The sequence below is a fragment of the Lutra lutra genome, chromosome 10, assembly GCF_902655055.1.
Source record: "Lutra lutra chromosome 10, mLutLut1.2, whole genome shotgun sequence".
Taxonomy (NCBI): Eukaryota; Metazoa; Chordata; class Mammalia; order Carnivora; family Mustelidae; genus Lutra; species Lutra lutra.
Window position 1 is genome coordinate 70,584,239 of NC_062287.1, and position 10,985 is coordinate 70,595,223.

Genomic DNA, 10,985 nt, shown 5'->3' on the forward strand with positions numbered 1-10,985 from the left:
CGCGCATGGAGGAACAAATGAAAGAGTGAGCTACATTTAGGATAATCTCTTCAGATTTGAAGAGGCAAGGCAAGTTGGTCCACACTTGGGCTCATGTGAGTGAGTGCTTCCATGGTGTCATCTGAGGTTTTACCCAAGAGGACGTGAATAGATGAAGAGCACTTAGCAGAAACAAAATTGGGGCAACACCAAGTGTCAGGAAGTGGCAAAAGGAGTGAACAACTAGCTGGAAGGGGGCATCCCTATCACCAGGACTGAAGATGAAGAACCCCAGCAGTGGGGATTCTGGAAAGCCCACCTGTGTACCCTCACTCAACAAGACCACTCATGGAAGAACTCTCCTGCTCCTTTTCCTTCTTCAGATCATCGATCCTTCTGGATCATCGTGCTCCAGCCCTGGAAGTTAACAAAGCAGGAGGGGGAGAGAAGAGTAAAAGCAATGAGTGGGCAAGGGAAGGGCGGCCCCGCAGAGCCGGTTCTCTCCTGCAGCCTTCTGCTCTGTGGCAGACCGAGGTGGGGAGAAAAGTTATGACTGTAAATCAAGGGAGAAAATTCCACTATTACATGAGATTGGGCCATTTAATTTATAAATTGAGAATATTTTGTGAGACTTTAAGTGACTAGTAAGTTTTTTTTGTTATTTATTTATTTATTTATTTATTACTGAAGAGTGTCCAGGAAATTCAACGGATAGCCCAAATTTTCAGCCAGGTGCAGCAGAGGAACTCATCCCACCAAATAAGCAAGATCATCCCATTCCAGTGTTTTTATCCATGCAACCAGCTAGGCTCATCTTTCTCATGTAGGCATTTTCACAGGGCACATTGACTATAGAAGGGTGGCGAGGACTAAGGGAAACATTATACTGAGAATGAGTTCTCCCTGTGATTGTGGGGTGGTACTTGCTCTCCATGAGTCCTCAGATAATTCTCCATCTTCTGAAGTATTGCTTGTCAAGACAAACAATTTGGAAACAAAGCACCCACCACAGTTATTGTCCCTGACACTCCTATGGCTGGCCCAAGAAGGGGAAACCACCTGGAAGTGGGGGGCTCTGCTCACATGCCTTGCTCCGTGAGTCAAAAGCACTCACCACCAGAATGGTTCCTCACTCAGCCCCAAGGTCCAGAAAAAGCCTCCCCCTCTTTGATATCTAAGGCTTATTCTATTTCCCACACCAGGATCAACTGACAATTGAAATTCTCACCATATTCTCCATTGCTTCTAATAGACAATTAGAAAAACAAAATAATCTGAGATTATCTTCCCCATCGTCCAAGAGGTACAGTCTATACCATGGCCACTTTATTACATAATTATACATAAATGTGTCTGCCCCTCTCTCTGGAAAGACAGACTTTGGAGGCAGGGGACATACTGTATCTCATTCATGCCTAAATTCCTAGCTCCTGATTGTGCACTTGGTATACAGCAGAAACTTGATCAACATTTATTAAATAGAACACTAGATAGGTGGATGGACAGATGGGTAGGTAGGTGGCTGGATGGCTGGATGCTTGGATGGGTGACAGATGAATAAATCAATAAATCTGTAACCACCCCAAGAACATACCAACGCATCATGGGCCAAGCTCTTTGGCTAGAAGAGAGGAACAAACGTTAGCATTATTTATTAGAGTTTAAGAAACTTTCTCATAAACTTCGTCTATTGACCCTCCCAACACAATTACAATGTGGATTTTATAACTGGTTTTATAGAGGAGGAAGCCAACATTCAGAGAAGTTCAACAGCCAGGCCAAAATCAGGTCCTGCGCTCCAGGGTCCAGGCTGTATCCATCACTGAGTTGCCTCTCAGAAGAGAAAGCGGGAAATCTCTGAATTCTTGAAATTACTTTAGACTTTTTATAGAAATAAATGTTTAGTGTGCAGATTAAGAATTGGTTGGTAACATGAAGAAGCATGGGGGTAAAATGAACACAAGGATAGAGTGTGTTATTACAGAAGAAAGGCACATTTGTATTTAATGGGATTTTACTTTCTTTTCTTATAAACCACCATCTTGCAACAATTAGACTATAGTTAGAGGCAGCTTGGAGAAGGATGTTTTGAATTAACAACTGAATTGTCAGGTTTCTTCGCGAAGCATTTTATTGTCGGGCACAGTTAGAGGGAATCCGTCCCCTCCTGGTGGAGGCCCATTCGTCATTCACTTCATTCTGCTGAACAGATGACTTGCCCACAAAGTATCCCCCTGCCTTCTTCTCCTGAGCCCTCAGCGCTCCAGCCACACTGCCTTGGGCCACCAGGACTGTGCACAGAACCTCAGAGCTGGAAGGGAACTTGGAGAGCAGCTAGTGTGGGCCTTGGCCCCTGTGAGAGTCCCTCTTTGAGCCCCGACCGCGAGGCCACACAGCCTCTGCTGGATCGCTTACTGTAATACGGTCAGAATGAAGTGGAAGTTCAAATCCAAGCTCTTCACTAGCTTTAGGGTTTCAGGCACAGTCTGTAATGTCTTTGACTTTCAGTTCTCAAATCATAGGCCCCTGATTCCCCTCCACACTGATGGCTCCAAGTAGGAAAGGCCACACTGTTGAAGTCAATCAAAATGTAAGAGAAGATATGGAGTGGGGGGTGGGCCTCCAGATGTCCCTGATAAGACCCCAGGTGTGCAATTTGCCCTCATCCTCATGGCTCCCATACTCCTCACACTGTTTCATAGGGGAGGACCTTATTGTCTCCCTTGTCTTCTGAGGATGATGCTACGGATCATTTTGTTTCTCCAGCGGTGTCTGACTGAGTTCCCAGGGGATGTGAGAAAAATCTGGATTTTTCCACAATGCTTTTCATTCCTCAAAAGCATCAGCAGTTGTTGCCAAGAGAGGCCAGTGGTTGGGGCGTCTGTTAAAGTGGGTCCCTCCCTATTTCTATGCCAATTATTGATGTATTCGTAAAATGTTAATGCAATGTTCGAAATCATAAATGCAGGCCAAAGACTTTGATGTATATCGCAAGCATGTGAATACATAAGGAGATTTGCGATAAACTGGGCTGATTTCTGAGATGTAGCTGTTCTTACCCTAATCTCTGGCTTATTTATTATTGGAAAGTCAAACAGCCCAAACTCTTTATGCCAATGAAGGGTCCAAGCTAGGCCTTTCAATGTGTAGGCTTAAAAGAGAGTTAAAGGCACATAATTTGGCATCAACTCAGGCTTCTAGGTTCAAAGTCTGGCCTGGGAAGGGCAGCGCCAGGCATGAGGAGGGCAGAGAGTTTCCCGCAGTCCCCTGCTCAGTTCAGAGCTGAGTCATTCAGCGGAGCAGGGAGAGGAGAGAGAGGGTGGCAGAGGGGCAATGAGGGCTGTCGACATCGGAAGCGTGCCTGAGTGGGGTCAGAGGGAAAGTGCCGAGCTGTGTCCAATGGCCACTGTTACAGGGACCTCATTTCGTCCTGGCAGCAGGCTTGGGACGCTGGGGTGGGTCTTCACACAGCTCCTAGAAGGGAGTGGATGGGAGATTCCTGGTCACAAATGATGTCTTGCAGTCTCAGGGTGCCGAAACTCCAACCTTTCTTCCAAACCGCTAGTCAGCATCCAAAAGTCTTCCTCACTTGGATCACTTGGGGGCAAATTCTGCTCTGCATTTCAGACTGACTTTCCGATGTGCTGTCACAGCACAGGGTGCCCTTCAAAACAGACTAAGCTGTCCTGTTTTCAGGAGGGGAGAGAAGGAAGTGCCTCCACTGATTTCTGCCTTTGGGCCAGGGCCAAAGCTCGGGACTGAGGGAGAGAGTGTGCTGGTAGGTCACATAGAGTGAAAGGTCTAACATCGAGTAAGAAACTGGCCGCATCAGGTGACAACCTGGTGGGATTTATTAGGTGACTCGAGGACATCGGCCCAAAGTAACCCCCACTTTCTGTGCCAAGATATCATCTGGGACTTGCCTTCCTTAAGTACTATTTTAAAAGTCTTGTTTCCCCCCACAATCTTCATGAGAGTTAAAGGATTATGTCACGTTAGAATAAGTTAACAAATGACTCATTAAGGAATGAATTTGTTTTGAGGTCTTACTTCTCAAAATACACTCTCACAATTACTCCTTACAAAAATCCAACCCGCTAAGGTCAAAGTGATTTCTTTCCTTATTACCACTTTGAATACCAAGATGCAAAAATCTCAGAGTGACTTTCCCAAGGTCACAGGGCTCAGTCACTAAATGCTGCATGATTTCCACTAGACATTGCCAGTCACTGGGGTCCTACAAGGGGCTGGATCCCAAGGGGGAAGAGGAAGGTTGGAATAGGGAAAAGAACTTTGGGGATCTGTACTTACCAGCTGGGAGGCCTGGAGCAAGTACTTTGGGCTCTCTTGAGTCAGTCTTCTCATCTGGAAAACAGGAATTCCATTCCTTACTGCACAGAGTTGCTGTGATGATCAGAGAGGGTGACTGATAAGAATGTTCTGTGCATGCTTAGTGTATGTGGTCCCTTCCCCATATAAATGAGCTACATCTGGCTGGGGCTCGGACACTAGTTTCAAGGAGGAAGCTGGTAGAGAGGTGCACAAAAGAGGCGCTGGGCTCAGGGAAGGAGAAGGGGACCCGCCAGCCTGCAGAGCCCTCAGAGGCCAGCTGCCAGGGTACCATGCTCTGGAGGGAACTGGTGTCACTGAGAAAACAGACTAGAAGCCTGTCTTGCGACTTTCCCAGCTCAGTAGTCACCAAATGTGCCACTGTGCGTGATGTCCAAGAAGAACAAATATAGATGCCCTCATCTCCCCTTAATCATTGATTGTGTTTGTCTTGTGAAAAATTCTATTGCTGTCTTTATGGCAAACTGTAAAAGAGTATTTTTGCTCCTCATTTATCCAAGAATAACACAATCCCCCCCTTAACTAGCTATTTTATTATGACTATACTCAAAGCTGAAAACAATTTCATTTTTCCTCTTTGAGGTCCTTAGAAACAATTTTAATTTCATCATAAAGTGTGGGTTTGCTGCTGAGAGACAGCAGGCAGGGGTGTGAAGCCCGGGACCCAGGAGTCCGAGCTGGGCACGTGGTGGGGAGTTTCTCCGCACCCTGTGCTCCAGATGGCTTGGAAAGCATGGCAAAAGCCATTTGTTGAGTTCTTTCTCAGCAGGGTCTGACTGTGGAGGAAATCAGAGCGTGGATTCACTTCACTTGGAAGCAAGAAAAGGATAAATATCTCGGGCAGGGGGGCGTGGGTTGAAATCCAGAGCCTCAGCCCATCTCTGGCCAGAGCAGGGCTGCAGAGCTTCCCAGAGACAGAAAGGGATCTGTGTCAAGGGTATTGGGGCTTTCCTGTGCCACTGGCTCAGCGGCAAGTGTAAAGTAGCCTCCCCGGCCCCACCGACTCCTCCTGCCCCAAGCAAAACGTGAGGCATGCCAGATAGCCCCACGGGCTCACATGTCTTCAGGCGTCAAGTCTTCCTTATTTTTCTCTTGAGTTTTTTCCATGAATTCACGTCTATCCCTGTGGCCACCTTTGCTCAGATACCGTCATTCACTCCCATCTGTACTATGATAGCATCCCCTGACAGGTCTGTCTCTACCCTGCTCCCTGCACACCCCCAACCCATCTGCATGCCCCCAGGTCTGTCTTACATTTTAGCCCTCTGCTTCAAACCCCCAGCATCTCTAGACTACCTTGAGGATTAAGTCCCAGGTTCTCAGCCTGGTATTTAAGACTCTCCATTATTTGACCTTTGCTTAGCTGTTGTGACTTAGAAAGAATTATCCTTATCATTCTTTATAAAAATGGATCTAAAATCTTATGGACGCATTTCCCAACATTTTACAATGAAAATTTTCAACACGGAAGGGTTGAAAGAATTATACAGTGAAATCCTTATGTCTATAACTTCGACTCTGCAGTTAACATCTTATATTTTCTTCATCACATACTTTACTATTCACTTATCTGTCTCTCCCTCCTGCATCAATAGGGGCCCCCGGGTGGCTCAGCTGGGTGAGTGTCTCCTTAGGCTTGGGTCATGATCCCAGGGTCCTGGGATTGAGCCCCGAAATGGGCCAGCAAGAAGTCTGCTTCTTTCTTTCCCTCTGCCACTCCCCCTGCTTGTGTGTGCACTCTCTCTCAAATAAATAAATAAAATCTTAGAAGAAAAAAAAAAAAAAAGAAACCAAGTCAGTGGAGTATAATGGTTAGAATATCAGACTCTGAAGCCCGAAGTTCAAATTTAGCTTCAACTCCTTACTTTTGTGTGAGCTTAGGGAAAAAGCATTGAACCCTGTTAAGATTCAGGTTCCTTATCTGCAAAATCAAGATTTCACAGTATCAACCTCAACTTGCTTATTTGGTGACTATAATCAGATTATGCGCATAAATCCCTTACTGTAGCACTTAGCACATAATAAGCACTCAATAATTGTAGTTGTTACTTTAGCAAATAAAAAGAAATGTTCTGTGGAAGGTGAGATTTTGACTTTAAAGCATGGTTTCATGAAAACTTTTTAGTGTGTGGACACAGTGATAAAGGCATGCTGTTTTCTTTTTATCTGGGTTAGTACAACAAAAATGCTGGAAACTCCTTAAGGAATGTGGAAGATACCATTGATCATACCTACTAATGATCCCTACTTCTTTCTTGCAGCATCCAAAATTCTTTTCCAGGTAACAGACAAAATTTGGGTATATATATTCATTTCCAGAACATGAACCATTCTAATTCTGAATCAATCATGCTACTTGCATTCTCATAAGGTAGTGACTGATAAAGAAATAATTGGCCTACAAATAATAAGACTTAAGGAACAGTGTGCTGGAGTGTGCAGAGAACCTTTCTGATAAAAAGAAATAGAATACTCCAAGGGAAAGACTTATTCTTTACTTCCCGTTTCAGTTGTTGTGTGAATATGTGATGCACCGCCCTGCAGCAGCCACTTTGTGCATGTGAGGAGAAAATCAAGAAATTGCAGAGAAGCTGACCCAAAGCCTTGTGTCATAACTTCTTATGTGAACTGAATGAATACTTGAAGGCCACATTTTAGATGGGGAGTGGTCTATAATATTCAGTTGAAAGTATTCCTGAGTAAACATAAAGCAAAGAGCTAATATTTCCCTTCAGCTCATCCCTGTTATTAACCTTCTCCAGCAGGTTTGACAATAATTGAGAGGCATACAATGGGCCTTAAAATGGGTTAGTCTTACATTGTGAGTAACTGTGTGTATGTCCCAGGAGCACCAAGTTTGAGTAGATTGTATGAGTCTTTTCCTGCAGCCATTACAGAAGCCCTGCTCATTGAGATTGGCAAATGTTTGGCCAAGCAGTCATATCATCAAATGGTCCACTGCCCAGAAACTCACATTTAAAGAGAGTAAGCTTGTCACTTGTCAAAAGCATCACCTGGAAGCATCTGAAATAACACCTTTAAGAGGTTCTTGCCCCTACAACAGAGGCCAAGCAGCAGGGGCAGATAGGTAAGCCATGCCCCATCAAGTTAGCAAAATGGTCATTTGCTGTGTACTATGTTCCAACACATTATTTTGTTGCAATCTTTTTGCAAGACCAGAGGAAACCCATTGTATATTTGGCTACCATTGGGTAGGGTTTAGGTGAAAGGAATCAACTAGTGGCAAAATTGGGGTATCTGATGGGTATCTGATGGGTATAAATATAAGAATTCATAAATGGGACTTGTATTCTGTGTTTGGTGAACTAGCTCCAAAATTATTATAGAAATAAGTGGGAAATACCTAGTTGAATGTAAATAATACTTGGAAACATGGAACTCTTCAGGAATGCTTCAAATATGAGGGATACCCATGGGAGGGTCTGTGTGCAAACCAACTGTAGTTATGAACTGCATTCTCCACGCAGACTATGAAGAGGGAGAAACAGGAGGGAACTCACTGAGATAGATGTGAGGCAGACTGCATGTTCTTCACTAAAGTCCCTTTCCTGTCTTTCCTGGGCACATGGTAAATGGCGGTTCCCAGCAGCACTTGTGGTTGGGCATGACTATGCGACATAGTTCTAGCCAGTGGAATATAAGTGGAAGTAATATGGTGGCCATTTTGAGGTTTGAGAAATAGAACCTCCTACATGGCTCTCTCCATTCTTCCCATTTCCACCATTCTGGTGCAGATGGAGGTGGTGCCCTACAAGATAATGGAGTCTCAATATGAAAGAAGGCTGGATCCCTGAATCGCTGCATGGAAGACAGCTGACTGCCCCCCAGACGCCCATAGGGGATTACCATGTGAGTGAGAAGTGACATTACATTGCCTGGTTGTATCTGTTGTAGCAGTTTAGCCTGTGAAGGGATTCAATCATGTATCTTTCTTATTTATTTATTTATTTAAAGTAGGCTCCATACCCAGCATGCAGTCCAATGCGGGGCTTGAACTCACAACCCTGAGATCAAGACCTGAGCTGAGATCAAGAGTCGGATGCTTAACCATCCAGGCGCCCTTTGATCATATATCTATTAACTGCAATGAATGTTTTGCCTCTCTGGAATCCCAGGTCTGCTATAAGGCACATATGAATATATACAAGAAGATCAACACATGCATATTACTTTAGTCTCCAGTAAGGTAATATTAGAGAATCTCACCCTAAAAAAAGAAAAAAAAAATGTTTGAGAAGCCTAGTAGGATAAGGTGCCCTCCTGGGTCTTTCGTTCTGTAGCTCGTCCCTGTGAGACAGGAAGAGGAGGATGTTCCCTCCCTTGGGCCCAGAAGGGGGAAAGAAGCATGCTAACTGGTGAAAGCCAGGTCCTGGCTGATGTGGTTCCTGTCCCCTAGCCCCCTGCCCACCCCTCCGGCCCTCACAGTATTCTCCAAGCCTGCTTTGCCCACCAGGGAGCGTATCTGGAGGTTGTCCGTACAAAGTTCTTAGTTCTGTTCTTTGGGGCCTAGAGAAAAGGGAAGGCACTCCATATACCCGTATCGTTAGAGCTATTCCAGAATACGTGCAAGGGGCTCTCAGAGCTCCAGAGCGGAGATGCTTTCCCTGGCGAAGTCGTAGAAAGCTTAGAGGAGGAGCTATCTTGAAAGACGAGTGGGAACCCACCAGACTAGGGAAGGAACGGGGGCCTTCTAAGCAGAGGATTACAAATGGATTTCAGCCTTGTCAGGCCATGGCCTTCACAGATTTCCCTGATTATTGGGCCTGGGTGCCTGACTCTGTCACCCTAGCATGGTAAATGCGGAAAGAGTCACTCTCACGACACCGGCTCGTGTCTCTGCTGGGTAGCTCAGGACAGGGATATAAAACCCGCTCCGAGAAGGGGCCTGTGCTCATCCTGGCAATCTTGTCAATTATCCCCGGGGCTGATTTGTGTGTCTGCTCTTTCTGGCTGGCAAAGGGGTCCCTTCCTTTTATCGGGCCTATTGTGCTGTCAACCTTGGTTTACAACCCAATAAGCTTACAGACACAGTTAATGAGCTTCTCATGAGTGTTCACAAACACATTAAAAATGAGCAGGTAGCAAATTATCTATGGATCCCGATAATCTGCAGTTATGTAAATATCCAGGTTTTAGGAGACTGGAGTGGTCTAAAAGCCCCTGTCATTTGTCAGCTTCATGGGCCCGGAGCTCGTTTATGGGTCACCGTCTTCCGCTAAAGCTGCCTGAATTGTCTGCCTGTGCTCCCAGAAACCCACCCAGGCCTGAAGAAGCGACTCCAGAACGTGGGACTTAGCCAGCCTTGACATCTGTGTGTCTGTGGCCTGCTTCTTGGGAAATCCACTGTGGAATTCGGCAAAGTTACCTTTGTTTTTTGTTTGTTTGTTTTTGTTTTTTGTTCAAAAATATGTGTCCACAAGAAAGATGCAGGCGTGGAGAGTTTGGGGGAAAAGAGTGTGGGGGAAAAGCACGTGTGGATTTGGTTTGGGTCTGTCTGCCACTTAGGAGCTGTGCAATGGCAGGAAAGTGACTTCATGTCTCTGGGCGTCTGTTTCCTCATCTGTAAATGGGGATAACAACAGCTGATGTGACGTGAGGGTGAAGCAGAGCAAAGAAGGCAAGTGACAGTAAATTTCCCCAGCTGTAAAACGCTTTTCCTGGGCTTGCACTCTGAATCGATTTATCCTCACTAAAATCTTCCCTTACAGAGGAAAGCACTGTGTTGCATCCCCACTTTTTGACGAGAATACTGAGGCTCCAGGAGGTTAAAAATAACTTGTTTAAAGTCACAGAGCTAGTGAGTGGCGGGCCTGGGATTCAAATCAGGCCGGGGCACCAGAAACGGTGCTCCCGTAAGTGCTCTGCGACACTGGCTGGTGTGGTAGCTGCAGGGTAGGGAGTCCCTGCTCGGCATGTAGGAAGGCAGAGACATGAGTATGGTGTGCACCCCAACTTTAAGAAAATACCAATGTGTCCAGGAAAGAAGAATGTTTGAGCCCTTGGTCCGCGGTACAATAGGGCAGCTGTACAGATCAATGGTGATGGTCACAAACAGGACCACAAACCGAGTGGCTTCAGCCAACCCCCATCTGTTACCTCTCAGGGTCCAGGGGTCGAGAGTCCAGGCACAGCTCCCCAAGGTCTCCTGCTCAGCATCTCAGAGGCCAGAATCGAGGAGTCAGCGGCTTTCCTTTCTGGAGCTCAGGGTCCTCCTCGGGCCCACAGGACCAGGGCAGAATTCAGTTGCTTCCATCAAGAAGATCAAGGCATTCAGCAAGGCTGCCCACGGGTCCTGCCTGCAGGTCCCCAGGCCCTTCCCGGAGGCAGCACACCCCACAGCCTCTTGTTTCTTCAAGGCTCATGGGGGAGTGGCTCTCCTTAGTCACTGAAGACAGAGCCTGGTGAAAAGTGACATAATTGAGGGAGTGGCTATCCTGTCACCTTTGCCAGATTCTATTGGCCAGAAGCAAGGCACTGGTTCTGCCTGCCTTCAAGGGAGAGGACTGGAAAGGGTAGGATCCCCTAGGGGGTCACCAGAGAATGTGTCTACCAGGCCACTCAGTCTGTTGTTCAGTTGGGACATTTTTGAAGGTGAATTATTAATTATTAATATCAACAAATGCTGGCATGACAGG

At 46.0% G+C, this 10,985-nt stretch overlaps 1 long non-coding RNA gene across 1 annotated transcript; it reads right to left on the reverse strand.

Annotated features, from left to right (window-relative positions):
• Window positions 1-3,341: 3,341 nt before the first annotated feature.
• On the reverse strand, window positions 3,342-10,708 carry LOC125079058 (uncharacterized). The gene is made up of 3 exons (XR_007121034.1): window positions 10,447-10,708; window positions 4,291-4,344; window positions 3,342-3,453 (listed from the first exon to the last, which is right to left on the reverse strand). It is a non-coding gene; the product is annotated as an uncharacterized LOC125079058 (long non-coding RNA).
• Between the last annotated feature and the right edge of the window lie 277 nt (window positions 10,709-10,985).